The following is a 15284-nucleotide window of genomic DNA, read 5'->3' as shown; positions in this document are numbered from 1 at the left end:
ATATAGACCGGGAAATATTTATTCTTAAAAGGCTTGATAGAAGATAAAGGTCTTCAGTAGGTGCTGAAAGGGCTACTGAGATGGCACCTGTCTTAATATTTAATGGGAGGGAATTCCAAAGGGTGGTGCCAATAACACTAAAGGCCCAATACAAAGGGTAAATCTATCTTTCATGAATCCTGGTCCCACTCTCTCTGGGACCTTATATACCCAAACTAAACCACCCAAATCAGCACTTGAACTTGAACTTATAATAATAGTACAACCCCTTCGGCCCTCCATTTGTTGCTGAACTCCCATCATCCTTGGCCATTGAACTATTATCCTTCCTCATACTCTGAACTTTGAAATTGTAACCACATACAGCAGAATGAGGCGGAAGAGTCTTTAAGGGGCAAAACTGAAGGTTACAATACAGTCATAGGGCTATTTGCATGCCCAGCAGATGCTATACCACTGAGCTACATACTACACTTATTTCAGAGGGAGCAAGCTATTAGGGAAATGAAAAGGAGATAAAAGCAGCAAAATGCAACAGAATTAAGGGAATATGGAATTCTAGTAAGTCACAAGGCTCAGGATGCTTAGCGAAAATCAAAGCAGAGATGGTGGTAATTTGGTATTTGAAGGAATGAGGGAATTTGAACATGTACAAAGAGAGGGAGGAGAGGAGACATTTTTGCAATAATGCTGAATGTTGTGTTGGTATTCAGGATCTCTAGCGATGCACATAAAGGAAGATGGCCAGGGAGGTTCTTGTTTGCTTATTGCATTGACACCCATCTTTACTCCAAGGAATTCAAGGTGTTATATGTAGTTCTCATCCTCCCCATTTTACCCCCCCCCCCACAACCCTGTAAGGTAGGTTGACTAGCCCTCAAGTAAATTTTCCTCAATTCTAAAATTGAAAATAGACTGAACTGAAAGCTGCTTGTGACCTGGAAGTCCATCTTTTGAGCTTCTTCTCTGCTAATTAGCACAGTGTCACAGTCTGCTTTTATCTCTCTCAAGAGGTGCTCTGGTGTTTCCATTAATAACTGCCATTGTGATACACAGCAGTAGGAGATCTGGATTTGTGGAGAGTTTGTGGCACGATGATTTTTGCAGTAGTTGGACAACGGGTTTGCGTTCATCTTTTCCGAATGATTTGGAGTACCAGAGCAGAGCAGCGCTGGACTGTTGTCTTGCCTTGGTAATGATCTGGATGAGAGGCAACAAACAGAAGCTCAATCCAGATAAGTCTGAGACACTATTCGTGAGTGGTTCCCTAGGTCAGATTGCCTAGGTGAGGTTGCCTCATCTTGATGTGATTACACTCCCTCTGAAGGAGCAGGTGAATAGTTGAGGGGTACTCCTGGATCCTTTGCTGCCACTTGAGGCTCAGGTGGCTTCAGTGGCGCAGAGTGCTTTCCATCATCTTTGGCTGGTGATGCAGCTGCGTCCCTATCTAGACAAGGGATAGTTTTAACTACTGTTGTCTGTCCTTTGGTAATCTCTACAATGCGTTATACATGGATCTGTCTTTGAATACAGTTTGGAAACATCAGCTGGTGCAGAATTCATTGGCTAGGTTGCTCACCAGTTTGAGCATATTACACTGATCTCAGCCCAACTGCACTGGCTGCCAGTTAGTGTCTGGTCCCAGTTCAAAGTGTTATAAAGCCTTAAATGGCCCAGGACCACAATACATCAAGGACTGCTTCTCCCCATAGGAACCAAACCGGATCCTGTGATCACCATCTGAGGCCCTTCTTCGTGTGTACCTTCCATGAGAAGTCTGGAAGGTGGCAAAATGATAACAAGCCTTTTCTGTGGTGGAATTCTCTCCCCAAGGTGGCTTGCCTGGTGCCTTTGTTACATATCTTTAGGCACCAGGCAAAAACGTTCCTCTATAACTAGACCTTTGGCTGATTAAGCATTCTATGGCCTTTAAAGTTGGAGGAGGAAGACTATTGTTTTTGTTCGTTTTTGGTTTTTATTTGTTTGTAGTCCTCATCAGGAGACTGACTCTTTCCTGCATTTTTGTCAGATCAGTAGAAAGGAAACAGCATTAATAGGCTGCAGATATGCTACAAATGTACTGTATTTTTCGTGCTATTAGACGCACCGGACGATAGGATGCACCTAGTTTTTAGAGGGGGAATGCAAGAAAAAAAAGTATTCTTTAAAGGGAGCAGAGCTTGTATGCATCCCAGACTCTGCTCGGTGCTCCCTTTCACGAGCCGTGTGGAGCGTGTGTGCGGGGCTTGCAGGCTTTTCCCTGGCTCTTGGGGGCTTTTCTGGGAGGTGCAAAAGCCACCCGCAAAAGCCAGGGACAGCCGCACAAAGCCTCCGCAGGGCAGCAGGAGGAAGGCTCCCCGTGCCCTGCGGAAGCTGCGCGCAGCTAAGCCATGAGCCAAGACAGCCAGCGGGATCGCAGTGCAGCTTAGCCACACAGCTTCTCCCGGGCAAGGGGAGCCTTCATCCCCTGCCCGGGAGAGGCTGTGTGCGGCTAAGGCTCCCCCAAGAGCTGTGCTCCCTTTAAAGAGCGCGCGGAGTGTGTGTGCGGCTCTTGGGGGCTTTTCCCCGACGAGGGAGAAGGACTGCCCAAGAGCCGCACACACACTCCACGGCTCTTTATAGGGAGTGCTGAGCAGATCCTCCCGCCTGCATTTGCTCCATAAGACGCACACACTTCCCTCCTTACTTTTTAGGAGGGGAAAATGCGTCTTATAGAGCGAAAAATACGGTAAGTGCAGACTCCTAGATGGGTTGAATCACTATGCTTTGGGGGATTTAGCCAAAGCTCTTTTTCTTTACAGATTAGTGCATGCGAATTCTGCACATGAATAAGATTTGTGTTGTTATTTATTATTTCTATAGCACCATCTGTGCATGGTACTTCATAAAGAATAGTTTCAATAACACACACTTTGTGATCAGTTTCACATTACCAAATATAGAATGCAAACTAGTTTGGAATGGGATGGGTATAATTAGATAACTTCCATGATTTGACGAACTTCACAGTTCCTTGTTTTCTTGAGCGTTGACGAAAAGTACCAAAACTTTGCCTCCTTTTAGTTTTTTTCTGTTAAATCAGCCTTTCAAAGGGATAAAAATAGAAAAAAGGTTGAGCACAAGGTTTATTGACCTGTAATTTTTTCTCCTCCTTGGTTTTATACCAACGTCCAAGGGGATGTCAGAATCTTTTCCCACTGTAATTATGTGAGCTAGTAAAGTTGTCAGCTTTTTGCACTCAAGTTGAGGCTTCCTTATTTTTATCTCAAGTTGAGAAAATCTCACACTACTTTCCTTTGACAGTGGTTGCATTTTTGCAACCTTAGTCAACCTGTTTCACGAGGACCTCTCTGCAAGGCTGCACAAGTGTATACCATATTTTAGTTTGTGTCCACCACGAGAAATGCATTGCAGAAATGCATGCAACTTTTTAAAGGCTTTTTGCTGATAAGAGTATTGGGGTTCCTTTGAGTAGCTTGATTCTATGGGCACTTTTCAATAAGGTTATGTAATGCTCAATTTGACCAAAAGTATGAGTCACCTCTGTGTTTCATACATAGCTTAAGGCTGCAGTAAGCCCCACCCAAGGTCATAAGAGTGACCTTATTGGTGCTATTTGGTGACAGTCATCAGAAGCAAAAAAAGAAGCATGTTGGCCATCCTTGGTAGAGTATTGGTTCTTGGCATACTGATAGATCTCCGGTGATTTGAAGTAGATTGGCAAAGATGCCAGAATCCTGATACAGTGAAGGCAATAACAAAATGATCTGGAGGTATTCTACTTGTGCAACCTCACCCTGCAGAACATACAGTGGTACCTCGGGTTCCAGACGCTTCAGGTTACTTACTCTTCGGGTTACACACTCCGCTAACCCAGAAATAGTGCTTCAGGTTAAGAACTTTGCTTCAGGATAAGAACAGAAATTGGGCTCCGGCGGCGTGGCGGCAGCAGCAGGAGGCCCCATTAGCTAAAATGGTGCTTCAGGTTAAGAACAGTTTCAGGTTAAGAACGGACCTCCGGAACGAATTAAGTACTTAACCCAAGGTACCACTGTTAATAGGTTGTTGACTCCCAAAAGGATACAGTCTGCATTTGTCCCTGTACTGTGGAATGTCCTTCTCTCTGTCACACGTGAAGCAGTGACCACCAGTTGCTTCAGATGTCTTGCAAAGATCTTGCCTGTTTGCCCAGGCTTTCCCTGGCTCTTAAAACAGGACCCAGTTTGTGTGTATGAATCCCCTGAACTCTGTTTCATTTGCTTTTATATCTTTTCATACTGTTGCATTGGTTTTAGGTTGCATTTTTGTTTTAATGGATGTTGCTTTTACATTGCTTGCAGTGCACACCTGTTTAGATACTGGTTGTTTTTGGAAATCACTAAACGTTTTAGAAATGCTTTTAAATAAAATGAATAAACTAAAATGACACTGACCCCACATTATATTACTGAAGTGAAGAGTGGGGGATAACCAGGAGTGGATTTGTGTGGGGGAGAAATGCTGCCTCAATTCAAAAACAAAGTCCTGGCTTCAAAAGGATTTAGTTCTAAGTATGCCTTTTGCAGCTTTTTTCACTTGGTGGATCTTGAGTTTCCAGTTAAAAAACCCAAAGTAGACCCCACAAGCCTGACACCTGCCTGCTCCGACTTTAAAGCAGCTTCTTTGGGCGAATAGCACGTAGGCTCAGAACTATTCTGCAGGCCTTTGAAGGAGTTCAGCATTCTAGTTTCTTCAAATCAAATAGTTCAGCCACAAAACAAGAAGAGTGTAAAAACAATTTAAAACAGTTGCACTTTTTTAAAAAAAGCTAGTTCCAGAGCAGAACCAGATGGGGATAAAAGAACTCTGCTCATTAGGCTGGTTGGAAGAGGAAGGTTTTTCCAACAGATGGTGAAAAGATAACAGAGATAACACCTATTATGTAGTATAAGAGCAGGTGCTGCCATACTAAAGGTCTAATTCCTATATCACCTGGAATTGACCTCCTTATAAGATGGTACCTGCAGGAAGTCCTTTCCTGCAGAGCACAGGGATTGGATGGGTCTGTAAAGGGTGAGACAGTCTTTCTGGTTCTAAGTTTATAGGGCTTTATAAACAAATACCTGCAGCTTGGTATTATCTGGGTCAGTATGGTGAACATGCTACAGCTGTGTTCTGACTCTGTATGCTTCTTCACTTCCATATTTGTCTGTTCTGTGTTGCCAACTGTAGGAACTAAGTTACATTTTGATTATTATTATACCTTTTGGTTAAAGCCTTTGCATATTTAAATGAATATCTGCACTTGTGGGGTGTGTGAGAGCAGCCTTTGCCTGCTTGCTAAATCTAATCTTCTGAAGACAACAGAATAAATGTATAAAAAGCCTGGAGGCTGATATTGAACAAATCAACAGAATACACAGCAGTCTCATGAAGGGCTGGTTCTGCTTTTGTGGAAAGTTAACTAGCATATTATTATTATTATTATTATTATTATTATTATTATTATTGAATTTATATAACTGAACTTGGGGGGACCTTGCAATGAAGGTTGCACAATAGCTGAAGAAGAGCATCATTTGGCTTTGGCTGAAATGTGAAATTGCTTAACTCTGAACAGAAATACACATCTTATCCCTAAGATCAGCCTCTACAACAGAGGACTGGAAAGTAGCCAATGAAATTTTTAGAAAGAAATCAGAGAAATTTATATGCTGGTTAGTTTGAAATGGTAGAAAACACAATTTTTTTAAATCAAGTGTATAGAAGAACAAGTCTTGCTGAAGAAGAATCAGCATGGCTTCTGCAAAGGTAAGTTCAAACTCGCTATTTTGTGAGTGCTAATAGGCATATGGATGTGGTGTGATCACGTAGACATAATGTATTTGGACTTTTGAAGAACTATTTGCAAAGCCTCTCACCAGAGGCTCATGAGTAAAGACAGCTGTCATGGGAGAAGAGGACCAGCCCTCTTATGGATTTAAAATTGGCTGAAGAACAGGAAGCAGAAAGTATAATGGACAGTTCTCCCAGTCAAGAGATAGAAGAAATGGGGTTCCTCAAGGCTCTGTAATGCCTTCTTTGCTTGTTCATTTATGACTCAGTTGGGGCAAGCAGTAAGGTAACGGGGTTTGTGGGCAGTGTTAGAAACTGAGCTATAAAAACTATTTGCCATATGGCCCCATAAAGCTGAAAATAATTTGCGTGTATTGCCAGCTTCAGTTAAGATCTGACCCGTGCCATAGCATGGCAGCAAAAAAATGCTTCTGTGCACCAGCCAGCCAGATGGTGGAGGTGTCAGGCGCCATCCTGGCGCCCATGCTCCTTTACTTGGTCACAAGTGGTTGGTAGTCAGGTGCAAAATGCACCTACTGCCTGGCTAATTTCGAACACTGTTTGCAGGTGGTTAAAAACAAAAAGGAATTGTGTGGAATCTCCAATGGGCTCTCTTCAAGTTGGATGGATGGGCAAAAAAGGAGCACTAATGGGTTCTGAATGTCAGTGACTAACCAGGAAAACTTTTTGCTACCTCTGGATTGTGGCTAGTTAAATGAAGACATTGACCCCCATGGCTATGAAAAGGCAAATTGCGTGCTAAGGATCATTGTGAAAGGCATAGAAAATAAAACTGCTAATAACATAGTGCCTTTATAGCAATCAATGCCGTGACCATGCTTTGAATACTGTGTGCATTTCTGATCACTCCATCTCAAAAAGAATATTGCAGATCTGGGAAAGGTGCAGAAAGGTTGCTGGAGAAATTCCCCCGTGAGAGCACAGTGTTTTGCATGCTTTAACTTAGGAAAAAATGTGAGAAAGGGATGTTTATAAAATAATATACTCTGTGGAGAAAGTGGACAAAGAGATGCGTTTCACCTCGCTTTATAATACGAGAATCTGAGCTCATCCACTAAAGCTGAATATTAGAAGTTTCAAAAAGAAAAGAAAAGGAAACGAGTTCTTCGCTCAGTGCCTAGTTAAACTATGGAACTGACTTCCACAAGGCGGGAAGATGGCCACCAACATGAATGGCTTTAAGAGAATATTAGACAATTCACGGAGGAGAAGGCTACCAGTGGCCGTGAACACAATGGCTATGTTCTCCCTTCACAGAATGCCTCTTGAGTAACAACAGCTGTGCATCGCAAATGGAGGGAGGATTGTTTCACTCTGGTCTTATTTGCAAGATGTGGTGACTGCCAAATTAGACAAATTAGTGGATGATAAGGCCATCTGTAGCTACTAGCCAGCTACCTCCAGGTTCAGAGGCACATGCCTTTAAACACCAGGTGCTGATAATTGCAAGAAGGGATATTGTTTTTGTTTTGTTTAGGTCCTTTGGCTTTGTCATAAAAGGGATTGGACATGTTCCCAATGAGGAAAGGCTGAAGTATTTGGGGCTATTTAGCTTGTGGGAGAGGTAGGAAGAAAGTGACTAGAGATACGATGTTTTCCTTTTCATAGGGCTGGCACTTGTAGCAGGGTTGGTCACTGAATAGAGGAGGGTGGCTGGATGTTCAGAACAGACCAAAACATGTACTGTGCTTCTGTGTAATGCAAAAATAATTTATGGGATTTGCTGCCCCAGAGTGTGATGATGGTTACTGCTTCAGATGGCTTTAAAGTGAAATTAGACAAATGGTATTGGCCATAATATCTAAATGGGGCCTCCATGTTCAGAAGCAGCATATTGTGGAATAACTTCCTGGGCAGAGAAAGGGCATCAATAGAAGAGCAGCTGTTATTGTTAAGGAGTTTACAAAATAATATTAAGGTCTTCAACCTGACCTGGTAGTGTAGGGGCAACCAGTTCAAACTTTTGAGCACTGGAGTTATGTGCTGATGGCAGCCTGTTGCTGTCCACAGTTTGGAGTCCCCAAACCAGGCCGAAGGGTAGCCCCACATAGAGCACATTGCAGTAGTCGACTCTTGAGATTATCAAGTTCCTGCAGAGGCAGCCTTAAACTCTGGAACCTGACCTTTTAGCAAAACCCACCTGGGAAACGGGAAAAATGCTCTTTTTGCTCTTGATGCATCCTTTCTTCACTCTGCAGTTCAGGCAAATCTGTTTTTCAAAAAACGGTGTGCTAATGTGTAACCTTTGATGTTAAAAGGCCTTTACATGGTTTTCTACTTAAATTGTTCATCCACTGGAAGCAGAGTTCCTGCTCTGTTATAAGCAACAGAATCTTGACTTGCATGCTTTCCACCTCATCCCCAAATACCACAGAAGAAAATGCTTTTGGGCACACATCTTCAGAAAGAGGTAGCCCTAATCAGCTGGCTGGCTGCTTTAATCTATATACAGTGGTACCTTGGGTTGCAGACTCTTCAGGTTACAGACGCTTCAGTTTACAGACTCCTCTAACCCAGAAATGGGTTAAGAACTTTGCTTCAGAATGAGAACAGAAATTGCACAGTGGCAGCAGGAGGCTCCATTAGCTAAAGTGGTGCTTCAGGTTAAGAACAGTTTCAGGTTAAGAACGGACCTCCAGAACGAATTAAGTTCTTAACCTGAGGTACCACTGTATTTTAATAATAATTCTGTTGGTACCTAGCTTGTTTTCCAAAAAGGCTCACCCCCCCCCCGCCCGCCCTGTACTGACAAGAGTTGAAGGCTTATTTTCATTATGTAACCATTAAAAAAGAAGCCCTTCTTGCAAGATTTGCAAGAGCCCCCCTCCTTGGTTTCCAAGGAAACAAGCTGGAAATGCTTGAGCTAGGTGTAGATATAATCATCGGATGTGCCAGTTTCTTATGGGATCCAAATATATTTAATATGATATTTTAGGGTTGAAAAAGGAGAGTGCTAGTTTTGTGGTGGTCCTTGTCAGCAGGACCTATGAGGTTTAACATAAGAGGGGCTCTACTGGATTAGACCAAAGGCCCATCAAGCCCACATGTCACAGTGACCCACAAGCAGGACCTGAGTGTAACAGCTCTGACCCCAATTGCTATTCCCAGCACCTGTCACTTAGTGCTTCTGACAGCGGAGGCAGAACATTAGCCATCTTGTCTAGTAGACTTGTCCTCCATGAATTTGTCTAACCCTCCCTTAAAGTCGCCCAGTTCAGTGACCGTCACTATATCAAGTGGGAAGATTTAGGCAGGCAGACTATGTGTTTTGCCCAAGAGAAAGCATATGTCCAGATCCTGAATTTGGAAGTAGATGAGCCTTCCCAGGAGAGGTGGCTTCATAAGACCCAAATGACTGCCCCAAGGCCTTTGCATTACGAACAGGATAAACAAGCTTCTTTCGGAGAAATAAGAGGCCCCACAAAGTGCACATTTTTAATACCGTTATGGTTGACCTTCCAGCAAAGTACAAGATCTGAAGATACCTGGTAAAGGTTTATAGCCTTGGCCTTGACATTTTCCTCTGATCAGGAGTGTGCTGTGAGATGAACGGCTTTCAGAAAGAGGAGCCAGCTTTAGTGTAGGATACTTGGGGTCACTTGGGGGATGCAGAGTAGCTGCCTCTGGCCAGGACTGAATTTTGCTCTTTTGGTTAGTTTTGCCTTTAGAAAACGAAATGAAAATTGAGCAGTGGTTGCCCTGGCTTGAAATGACAAAGAAGCAGGGTCCAAGGTGCTTAGCCCAGTCTTGACACATGTGCTTCAATTTTAAGCATCTAGTTCAGGGGTCAGCAAGCTTTTTCAGCAGGGGGCCACTCCACTGTCCCTCAGACTTTGTGGGGGGCCGGACTATATTTTGAAAAAGAAGAACGAATTCCTATGCAGCACAAATAACACAGAGATGCATTTTAAATAAAAGGACACATTCTACTCATGTAAAAACACACTGATTCCCGGACCGTCCGCGGGCCGGATTGAGAAGGCAATTGGGCCAGATCTGGCCCCCAGGCCTTAGTTTGCCTACCCATGATTTAGATTTGAGTACAGAAATATTCTCATAGTGTTACTAACTCCCTGCTTGCGTGCATCTGGCATGCGCATCACCATCAGTGTGCACTGTTTTTGGCCCTGGAAGGGGGTGGGATGGTGTTTATGTGCACTCTGCTGAATGCAATCCCTGTGCAAATGGGAGTTGCCTGTATCCCGTAGTGCAGGCTTCCTCAACCTCGGTCCTCCAGATGTTTGTGGCCTACAACTCCCACGATCCCTAGCTAGCAGGATCAGTGGTCAGGGATGATGGGAATTGTAGTCTCAAAACATCTGGAGGGCCGAGGTTGAAGAAGTCTGCCCTAGTGTGTCTTTGCATTGCATACTGATGATCTTCCCCACCAGCACCTGAAATGTTTTGTTACGTAATAGGAGAAACGAGTAGTAGACAGAAAGGAGCAGAACTTAAACAAGTATTGGATAGATATTTCTGATTGCCCAGTCGAACTTGGAAGAGGCAAAGGGAGGAATGGGGCAAGTTGCATTTTAGAGAATTGATCACAGTAAAACGCTTTGATTCTTAATTCTCCTGTGGTTTCCTTCATTGCTCATGTGAGTAGCGCCATTGATTCTAAACAGCTACTCATGTAAACTGGAAAGATGTCTAGCATTTTACTGTGGGAATTGTTTTGTGTGTGCGCGCGCATGTGCATTATCTTTTGACACTCGGGTTCCTTGATTTGCTTTTTGGCATTCTGAGAAGGCATGTGGAATACGAATTAGAAATGAAGGAGTAATCGTATTGTGAAATCCCCTCCTCTGTTATAAAGATGGTTGCTAGCAATAGCTCAATTAACAAATCATAGGCTGGATCTTTATTTAGTAGTTCTTTTTGTGCTTCTGTACATTGCACGTGTGTGTCCCTCTAAATATGAACATGAATTGGCTTGGGATGGGTTTCTAGGCATCGTGTGAAAGATTCCATGTTTAGGTTTAACACGGGAACCTCTCTCACTATTTGCATTTTGAAATGTTTGTATCATTTGGAACATTCTTTAATGGCATCTGATGAAACTTGTGGCCTAGGGTTTCAAACGTTTTCTTCTAATGGGTGTGCATTCTTTTGAACACAAGTTCTTGAACTCATTCTGCTGGAGATGCTTGACTGCTTTTTGTTGCCTTCTGCCTGTCACAAGTAGGGAGCTGAATCCTGCATTTTTATATGCCTGAACAACTCACCTTGATAGGGGCTGTGGATGTAACAAGGCGAGGTTGGCTGAATCCCTGAGTCTTTCTGAGCTTAATGGCACTTCCTTCTGCTTACGTTACATTAAAGCTCTGAAATGGCTGAAGATCAGCTTCTACTGAGCATGCTCTGTTGTGGAAACTGCACCCATAGAGGGAGATGGAATTGTGAACGAAGGAATTAGAGGCCTGGAAGGAGATTTCGCAGCTTTCTCCAGACAGAACCAGAGGTAGGGGTTATCTGGCAGCTTCATTCTCTTGCCAAGGGGGCTTCAGCTGACTATGGGGCTCTAATTGCTTCTTTTGAAGAAGCTGGAATCGGTTTTGAAAGCAGCACAGCCAAGCAGTTGACACGAGATGGCTTCAGACTGCTTCCTGCTGATATATGTGTGTCTGGAGGACTTGAACACAAATATATGTAGTTTGGCTGGCCTGTTCAACCAGCGCAGAGCAAGGACCTGCTTTTCCAGTGTTTTGGAGCGTGGGCTGGTAAACTAGGAGAGGGAAAGAACTGGCAGAGATGGCTTATGATGTGTTTCTGAGCTGGGCCTCTACATCCCACATGGGAAGCCTTCGTGGTCAAAGGCACGAAAGCAATTTAAGTTTCACACCAAAATCTGCTGACTGTTGTGAAGCTACGGAATGCCATTGCAATAATCTTCTTTTCTTCTGCAGGTGATTCATACGATTTACTGACTTATTTATTTATTTTAGCATTTGTTTTGCTTTTCATAATCTGGTCAATAACATTATACCATGGCAAAGCAAGCAGGCAGGTGAAGAAAAGGAGGCTTTCTAGCATTGCAGAGACATGGGATGGTATATTTGTGTGTGGTGCATGTGGCCTTGGTTTGATGCATTGTTTTGCTCTGATTGGCATGTCAGTTCAAGGGGAAAGAACAGCTTTGTCACTCCAAGGCTTTGCCAAAAGGTGGTTTCTGTCATGGCTGGGTTTCTGCTGTTGCACTAGACTGGAAAGGGAGGTGGTATCCTAAAAACTGAGGTCCATAACTCTAGGCTTGTTGCTCCACAGTTGTTCTTTTGGATTATTTTGATTTTGGCGTAGGGTTTTGGATTAGCAAAGATTGACACAGGTCCTGTGTGGCTTCCCAAGCAATCAACCTTCCAGGCAGTGAAAAAACAAAACAAAAACCCTCTTCACCGAAAAAAAAAGGCCTTAACTGGGGTTTATATGCTGTTTTGTGTTAGATTCCCAAGATTGCGCCTGCTGCTTGGAAATGTTGCTTGTGTGTAGATCAGCAAAGCTTGCCAATTTGCCGTGCATTCGCAAATGCAAGCGCAGCAGGGGATTTGAAAAGGACAAGACATGAAAATCTTTCAGTTTCTAGACAGCGCCTACCTAACCTAAGTCAGACGCCATGGTTCAAAGAGGTTTGTCTTGAAATAAAGCCTGTTTCTGGCAGAGCTACTGCAACTTTCACAGGCAAAAGGTTCACCAAGCTGAATCTGGAATGGAAGAGCAGTTTTGCAGACTTGGCTGGGAAGAGTTTGGGATACAATTGACCTAATTTACTCTCTCTTATATAAATGGTAAAAGAGTCGCAAGAGCTGTCTGGAAAAGTTGGCAGCCCTAGGCCATCCCTAGGGCTCAGACCATCCTTCGCCATTGTGGTGCCCTGCAGGTGTTTGTGTACAACAGCTGTCATCAGCCCCAGCCAGCATGACACAACTGCCTTGTGTGGTTAAGTCTTTCATGATAGGCTACTCAGTAGAGTTACCTGGGTTAATCTATGTGGGGCAGTGTACATAGATTTAAAGTCTCAAAGTCTCTAGCTATGTATGAGGTGACACTCCCTTACACTGATAATTGTTGTAAGTCAGGAAACGGCACAGTCATTCATAAGTGTATTTTGAGCTGTGAAAATAAGGCTAAGCACGAGGGTCTGTGAACAGAAACTAAATCTGAAGTCAATGCAGGAGGCAAGACTTTGCTTGTGTACAAAGATCTATTCTTTACTCAGGTCATTGGCTTTTTATTACTTTGCCTTCAAAATAGTTTCCGCCCACGTTTTCCTGTACATTTGCCTTCACGGAGAGAGGACTTTACAAGATGCTCGATGTTAAAATCTTATGAAACCATTTTTGCTGTTGCTTTCGCATGAAAAAAAGTGAACTAGACTTTCACTGGTTCACACTACCTCCTTGCAATTACTTCATCACTTTTATTTTTGGAAATTGCAAGGGTGAGTTGCAGTCCCCACCCATGGGTGTTTTTCTGCTCATTATATGTGGAGTAGAGGCCTCACCTTTTGCCTGGCAGAATCCATTGCTTGGTTGACTAACAGAATCAACGCCACTCAAGCCAACTGCATTCAAGTGTCAGCAGACAATTGAGAAGTTTTTTTTTTAAGGGGGTGGATTGCTAGGACAGAACCAAAAAATCAGGGTTTTCTGCAAAGAGCACAAGAGTGTACAAAATTTAAGTGGTTGAGATAGGAAGGGAAGTGATGTGGGGCAGGGGAGACACCCTAGAGCCCAAGAGAATTGGAAGCAGAGCTGCTCCTCCTGTTATCTGCAGTGTTTCTGTAAAAAGCAGCATGGAGGAAGCCATTTTGTCTGCCTCTTTCACTGTCAGAGTTAAGATCACATCCAACATGGCTATGCCTTTATCTCACTGTACAACACCTCTGATTATTTCCATCTGTCTCCTCCTCCTTAGGTAGTAGAGAAACAAATTCCCTTGGCTGAATGCAGTCCCATTGATTTAAAGCAGTATTCTTGAAGCACATTCTTGGAAGTTAACAAAGAGTGTGTGTGATTCAGATATTCCTTTTCGCTCAGGCAATTTCTGGTTTATGCATCTGCTGCTGCTACTACATGCAGTGGGGCTTAATGAAGACAAGAGATTACCATTATAAAGTACTCTATTTAATGTGTTGTTGTTTGCTGAAGTTCACAGGTTTTGCACGTTGAGCCTTGCCTATAGTTGGTTTTTCAGATATAGTATAGCAGTTATATATTGACCTGATTAGGTTTCATTGAGTTGACGATTCTCAACTTGCTTTGTCAGATCAGAACAAGAGCATTGTACACCAGCAGATATTTATTATGAATGTTTTAAGAGTGCAATCGATTGTATTATGTGCACACCATTCATTTAAAGCACATATTACTTCTTCCCAAAGAATCCTGTGAACTGGGAACTGTAGCTCTGTGGCTACAGCAATTCCCAATATTCTTTCGAGGAAGCCATGTGCTTTAAATGTACTTTTAAATGCATGGTGTGTACAGAGCAAAAGCATTGCTTAAAACTGCTGAAATGAATAGGACATAGGTTTTCTTAGCAGTGACCCTGATAACTTCCCCATCTTCCTTTGCCCTCCCAACATTTGCATTTCTGGTGGATTGAAGAATTAAGCAAATGCAGGTCTTGCCGAGCTTTGACTTCACCTGTAAAAATGGGTGGCCTTTGAATGGGGCAGAAGTTTGGTTCCTCAGTCTCAGATGCTGAATAGGAACGTAGGAAAGCTGTCTTAAACTGAGTCAGACCACTGGCCCATCTACAGTAGCTCAGTATTGTCCACAATTACTGGCACTGGCTCTAGGGTTTCTGTCAGGAGACCCCACGTCTCTAGGGTTTCAGGCAGCTATGACACTTACCTTTCAAAACCGTTTGTGGAGCCTTGTAGGTTTAGAATACCAATCTCCTCCTGAGAGTTATTTCAATGGTAGTAAACAATGGCACTCAGGTTTTTTTTTGCATGGATGGTCATCTCCCCCCCCCCCCCCGAGTATACAGAGGAAAATGAGGTTTCTGTGGCATGGGCTGAATAGCTTTAATTTAATGGGAAAAATAAAAGATGCAGGAAAAATGAATTTTTCTCCCCTTGGGAGTCCTTTGTTTGTTGCAGTCTCTTTATGTACGTTGTGCTGCATTATAATTTCAGTTAAGACTTGAAAAGTGACACACCAGGTCTTGGAAGAGATGAGGTCAAGAGGGAACTGAGAGGTTTGTGCAGGGTGTGTGCAGAAGGCTGGATTTGGGACCTCTCCCCTTTTATACCTGCCAGGAAGGAATCTCTGAAAATTACGTATTATTATGATGTAATTAACCAAAAGCCCGTAAGGAAGAATGTGTCCTTTTTGGAAAGGAATGTTCTTGTTTTTTCCTTTCTTTCTGAAAATGGGAGATCCTGAAAGGAAGAAAGGGAAAGTAAAAGAAAGAAAGAAAGAATTTCATGCACCACTTTTCAGATT

At 43.1% G+C, this 15284-nt stretch overlaps 1 protein-coding gene across 10 annotated transcripts in view; it reads left to right on the top strand.

The window, feature by feature from the left end:
* EHMT1 (euchromatic histone lysine methyltransferase 1) overlaps positions 1 to 15284 on the top strand; it is a 139670-nt gene that overhangs the window by 23791 nt on the left and 100595 nt on the right. The window contains exon 1 of one of the 10 annotated variants that reach the window (XM_080990808.1): positions 11158 to 11296. The exons of 8 other annotated variants lie outside the window; for them this stretch is intronic. The gene's annotated coding sequence lies outside the window, so the exon portion shown is untranslated. Of the gene's footprint in view, positions 1 to 11157; positions 11297 to 15284 lie in introns of those variants that run through there. One more of the 10 variants, XM_080990801.1, reaches the window with a different exon arrangement.

Source organism: Podarcis pityusensis (genome assembly GCF_964106645.2).
Source record: "Podarcis pityusensis genome assembly, chromosome: Z".
Classification (NCBI taxonomy): domain Eukaryota; kingdom Metazoa; phylum Chordata; class Lepidosauria; order Squamata; family Lacertidae; genus Podarcis; species Podarcis pityusensis.
The sequence above is the reverse complement of the archived record's forward strand: the minus strand, read 5'-3'. Positions and strand labels throughout refer to the sequence as shown.